The sequence below is a fragment of the Mus pahari genome, chromosome 20 (genome assembly GCF_900095145.1).
Source record: "Mus pahari chromosome 20, PAHARI_EIJ_v1.1, whole genome shotgun sequence".
In the NCBI taxonomy this organism is placed as follows: Eukaryota; Metazoa; Chordata; class Mammalia; order Rodentia; family Muridae; genus Mus; species Mus pahari.
In genome coordinates this window covers 47,882,745-47,888,781 of record NC_034609.1, presented here as the reverse complement: position 1 = coordinate 47,888,781, position 6,037 = coordinate 47,882,745, and the positions used below count along the sequence as shown (strand labels likewise).

The window sequence follows — 6,037 nt, the reverse complement described above, 5'->3', positions numbered from 1 at the left end:
ATGCATGAAACCCTGGGATCTATTCCTAGTAGCACATAAACCAGGTGTGGTGGTGCATGTCTGTGATAGGTTATTTCTCTGTCACCGAAACGAGCCAATTCAAGCCAGATTAGAGAACATTAAAGTCAGGTTTATTGGGACACTGCTCTCTGGTGAGTTTGCTGGCTCCAAGGATTGAGGCCAGGGGAGTGACAATGGAGAGAGGGGGTAGGGGGAGGAGAAAGAGAGAAAGGGTGCAGAAAGAGAAGGAGAGAGAGAGAGAGAGAGAGAGAGAGAGAGAGAGAGAGAGAGAGAGAGAGAAACCCAAAATGTCTAAATTGTATAGGGAAGAACCTCTGGGGAAAGGGCAACAGCCCCTGTGCTGGGAAGTTCAGGGTTGGGGGAAGGATACACCAGATAGGGACTGAAGGATGCTGGGAGGACCTGGAGGCCAAGTCTGCTTTGGTATGTAAAACATGCACTTCAGTCCCTTGTCCAGGGGTCTGAAACCAGTCTGCAATCCTAGCACTTGGGAGATGGAAGGGGAGGATCAGAAGTTCAAAGTCATTCTTGGCTCCATAGTGAATTTGAGGCCAGTCTGGGCTACATGAGACTTCTATCAAAGGAAAAGGAAGAGAGAGCGAAGTGACCCAGTGACCAGTACCACAGAAATACTTGACAAGCGACCCTTGGTGGCCACTCCTTCTAGCACCCTTAGCATCTCAGGGTGCTGTATCAATTATTGGGGACATCAGATTAGTCAAGGGACAACATGCCAAGATCCCTCCTCACCAGGTTCAAGCTGCTTTAGGGGCCTCATCTCTGGGCATGTGGGAATTAGCAGAGCGGCAGGAAGCCAGGCAGGGTGGTGTTTTATTTCTCTGGATGGTAATGTTGTAATTGCCCAGAGGGAAAAGGAGTGGGTGGGGGTGGAGGGGAGAAGGGGGAGGAGATAGAAAAAGAAAGGAAAAGGAAAAGAGAAAGGAGTCCAAAATCATGAACTATACAGAGGAGAAAATATGTTACATTCCCAGACGACCACACCTGTGCAAGTCTTTTGAAATCAAAGCCCGGGGTTTTCCTGTCGCACACACACACTCAAAGACAGCAACAGCAGTTACAGCTCCTTCTGGCTTCCAAAAGGGCCTTAATCACAGCAGTCAGAAGATGGACAGAGCCGTCTTTCAGTAGAAACTGATTAGAGAAGCTGGATATTCCCTGCCTCCCCCCTAGGCCAGGCAGACAAGGGAAATATGTTGGCACTTGCCCACTGGCCACTCCATGCCCTCCCCTACCACTATGCACTATTTACTTGAGGCTCAGACTCTGAGGTGACAGGTCACCAAGCGTCCACTGAAGGAAATCTGAGAACTGGAGCAGGAGGAGAGGTGTACTGCAAACACAAGCCTCCTCTGTCTACGGCCTTTCCACAGATGACGGTGCCTGCCTGCCTGTCCTTGAAGGCAGCTCTGTCTTTCTCCTGACCCAAGCAGCCACTTCCTGTGTCACAGAAGGATGGAAGGCAGCCATCTCCAAGCTGGCTCCCCTTGAATAGACCACACTGTGAAAGCATAGCCCGCTAGACCCCACCCCCACTGCAGCCATTGGTTGGGATAGAATCCTTGTTAGCTATTTTTCCTGTTATGGTGACCAAACACCTGGCCAGAAGCAATGTAAGAGAAGGAAAGTTTGCTTCAGCTCAGATTCTACCTGTGTAATCCATCATGGTAGCAGAGGCAGAAGACAGCTGGTTACATTGTATCTTTAGTCAGGAAGCAGAGGGAAATGAAAGCTGATGCTCAGCTCACTGTCTCCTTTTTATTCATTCAGAATAAATGGCCTGGGCTGGAGAGATGGCTCAGTGGTTAAGAGCACTGACTGCTCTTCCAGAGGTCCTGAGTTCAAATCCAGAAACCACATGGTGGTTCACAACCATCCGTAATGTGATCTGATGCCCTCTTCTGGAGTGTCTGAAGACAGCTATAGTGTACTTACATATAATAAATAAATAAATCTTAAAAAACCACAACAGAATAAATGGACCAAGTCATGGTGTTGCCTACATCCAGAGTGCACCTTCCGAAGCAAGCTTTTCTGGAGACCCCTTGGCAGACAGAGCCAGGAGGTATGTTTCCGTGGCAATGCTTGTTCACTCACTGTTTGCGTGGGGCCTTCTCTCTGTAACGTCCAAGTTCCTCTTCACAGAAGGACTTTAGTCCTACTGGATGATGTTCCCTTGGTATACTTTCTTCATCTCTTGGGAGATCCCATCTCCCAATGCCATCTCATGCTGAGGAAAAGGCCGAGGACCTCAGCAGGGATTTGATGAGGGAGGTAGAATTCCAACCCCAACTTGAGGAAAGTTTGAACTTTCTTTTGACCTTAGCCCTTTCTAATATGAAGAATGCCTTCGAGAGTTGAGAACAAAGTCCGTTTGAGCAGCGGAGGACCACCAGCTGGGCAGTCTTCCTTCTGTCCAGTGGGAACAGACTATCACAGGCATCGGGTGAGGCCTGAAGAGAGCACTGAGAGACACACTCTGAATGTACTTGGTAAAGTGCTCGCTAGACAAGTGTAAGAACCTGAAATCAGGGGCTGGAGAGATGGTTCAGTGGTTAAGAGCACTGACTACTCTTCTAAAGATCCTGAGTTCAATTCCCAGCAACCACATAGTGGCTCACAACCATCTGTAAAGAAATCTGATGCCCTCTTTTTTTGTGTGTGTCTGGAAACAGCTACAGTGTACTCATATAAATAAAATAAACCTAAAAAAGAAAAGAAAAGAAAAGAAAAAGAACCTGAATTCAAACCTCAGAACTTGTGTAACAGGCTGGTCATAGCAGTGTGTATGCGTAATCCCAGCACCCACATGGTGGCTCACTCCAGTTCCAGGGGACCCAGCACTCTCTTCTGACCTATGAGAGACCAGGCATGCATGTGGTGCGCGCGCGCACACACACACACACACACACACACACACACGTATGTGCAAATACTCATATACATAAAATAAAAGCATATAAATCTAAAACAAAAAAAACAAATTGTAATCATCAGACCAGAATTGTAAAACCTTTAGCTTTGTGGAATCTCCCTCACCCTCACCACTAAGAACTCCATGTTTCCTGGCAAAATAAAGCTAAATAATGCTAAGTAGCTGGACTCAGCTGAACACAGTAGCATGTGCCTATAACCCAGCACTCGAAAGGAACTCCTAAGTTAAAGGCCACCTGAGCTGCACGGTAAGACCCTGTCTAAACTAAACATATGAATGAATGAATGAATGGATGGATGAATGAGCCTAAACTAAGTGCTGAGTGATTGTGCTACTTGTTGGAAATTGACAGCAAGCGTCCACAAGCATTAGCAAGCATTCTTTATCCTGTAGGAAGCTGCTGGTTCCTGTTTTTTGTTTTTTGTTTTTTCAAGACAAGGTTTCTCTGTGTAGCCCTGGCTGTCCTGGAACTCACTCTGTAGACCAGGCTGGCCTCCAACTCAGAAATCCATCTGCCTCTGCCTCCCAAGTGCTGGGATTAAAGGCATGCGCCACCACACCCGGCTCCTTAAGTATTTTTAACTGCTGAACTATTTCTCCAGTTTCCAGGCTGTGTGGCTTCATAAGTACATAGAGTCTAGAACATTTATTTTTCTCGCAGTGTGAGGTTACACAGGCAGCTAGAGTCAAATTCACAAAGGCAGCAGAAGCTTCAACTCTGGTTTCTCAACAAACTGTTTCAAATTTCCTGTCTCTTCTCCCTCTATTCCTATCTTTCTTTCTTTCTTTTTCTTTTTTTCAAAGCAAAGCATAAGAAACAAGGGCTCTCATGCCCAGGGGGTTTACATAAGAACTGACATTTGCACATAAAGAGAGGCCTGAGGTGGATAGTCAACATATGCCCCCTGCTGGGGTCCACTGTCTCCATGTGGTCCCAGAGTCCTCCACCCTCCCTGACATGCTCACCACTGTTAACTGAGGCTTTTGGCAGGACACGAGCTCTCCTCATTCACCAAACCTTCTATAACCACAGACTGACCGACATGTCTTCCACCTTCCTATCCACCATGTTAATCCTCATTCTGAGCTGAAGACAAATCCTGCCAATCACAGCCACTTTCAACCTCTGGGCAGACTATGCTGTGTCTGGATTCAGGTCCTAAAGAGAAAGTCAATCTGTGATTGGGTAGCTTTCTGTTCTGGTGTTAAGACACAGCCTGCCACCAACAGGAGGAAGTATACATCCAGAGGCATCTATTCGTTACAGTGTCTGTCTGGTTTGGGCTAGCCAGGGAGGGTTTAAGATATCACAGGATATAGCCGATTGTCGTGGCACACACCTTGAATCCCAGCACTTGGGAGGCAGAGGCAGGCAGATTTCTGAGTTCGAGGTCAGCCTGGTCTATAGAGTGAGTTCCAGGACAGCCAGGGCTATACAGAGAAACCCTGTCTCGAAAAAACAAAAACAAAAACAAAAAACAAACAAAAAAAACCCTTAAAGAGCTTTTTTTAAAATTTTTATTTGAGAATTACATATTTCAGTATTTTCCAAAATACTGTTTCCTAAATCATTAAAAAAGAAAGCAGATTCAGTAAGAAATTAAAATTATTAAATATGTTGCACTACTATATACCTACAGAAAACTAAGCAATAATATTTAGCTCTGGAATGTGTGCCATCTCCTTTTTCCTCATTAAAGGCTCAACCAGCACTGTGTGGCTATGTACAAAGTTCCATATTCCATGTACATTAAGAGTGTGACAGTTGCCTCAGCTTAGAGCTGGGGTAATTTGTCCACTGGGGTGTCACACTTGAAGTCTGAAGGGAAGTTGTCTGTAGGACTGTCAGATTGTAACATCAGCAACACCAGCAATATCTGCGACTTCTTTCTGTATTCGCTTCTCAGCTGAAGCCTGGGAAGCCAAGTAAATAGCTGCTGCTGCCACAGAGATCGGGCTCCTGCTAGGAACCAAGTCCAGCTCCACAGCCTTGCGGGCCACGTGTGTCGCTGCCATCTGCACTTGCTTGGGGAGGAAAAGGTTGGACCAGAACCTGGACATGAAGTCCCCAATTGTGATCAGATCCACGCTGGTTTCCAAAGCTTTCAGAATCTGTTTAAAACAGTGGACAGTTTCTTAGAGATTTGAGACACAGCACATATTTCTTTAAACGCCCTAGGAACGCCTTCTTGTCTACAGGCGATGTACAGACAAGCAAAAGCTATCGTATCATTAGCTCTTCCCTTCAGGCTCGTCTGCTAATACACTTGCTTGAATAAATTATTCGTTCGATCAACTATATTGCGAGGGAGGCTGATTCTGTCCGCCATGGTTGTGATTTCCTTGAATGCATTCATCAACGCTCTATCAGAACTACTCATTGTTCTCCGGTTCTGATACTTAGAATTGCCAAACTCATCAAAGCTTGCAGCTCCTGTACCCTTGCCAATCACGGTGGACAAATCTCCATTACTCAGAAGAGGGTTCTGAGTCTCCAACTCGAGATGGGTCTTTTGTTGTCATTGTTGTCATTTTGTTGTCATTGCTGAAAGTTCTCCATTCAGATCCCACATCAATAACTCGGTCCCCTACAGCTAGACCGCATTCGGGACAGATCATATCGCCAGCTCTGTAGTCCTCGACTAAATCTGGATCTGGATGATTCAGACACGTGACTGTTGGGAGAGCATCCAAACAGCTGGTCGACGCCATCTTCGCGGCTCTCCCAACAGCTCGGTTCGAAGCAGGAAGCAGGACTGACTCTTAGAGGCCCAAACCGGGTTTTTATGCACAAGTCACTCATGTGTACTCCGTGGCTAGGAAGGCCAAAAACTGTTCGGTCCTTGACCATTCCTGCTGTGTATTTCCTGGTTTCCTTTGCTGTGTGGCTCTCAGCTGCTGGTTGGTAGGCAAAACTTCAAAGCCTGGCGTGTTAGCACACACCTTTGACCTCAGGAGGCAGAGGCTGGAGGATCTCTGTGACTTTAGGGGAAACCTGGTCTATGCAGGGAGCTCCTGAAGAGAGAGAGAGAGAGAGAGAGAGAGAGAGAGAGAGAGAGAGAG

General features: G+C 46.6%; 1 pseudogene; it reads right to left on the bottom strand.

Moving 5' to 3' along the window:
• Positions 1–4,749: 4,749 nt before the first annotated feature.
• LOC110337751 lies at positions 4,750–5,686 on the bottom strand (annotated as a pseudogene).
• Positions 5,687–6,037: the final 351 nt, after the last annotated feature.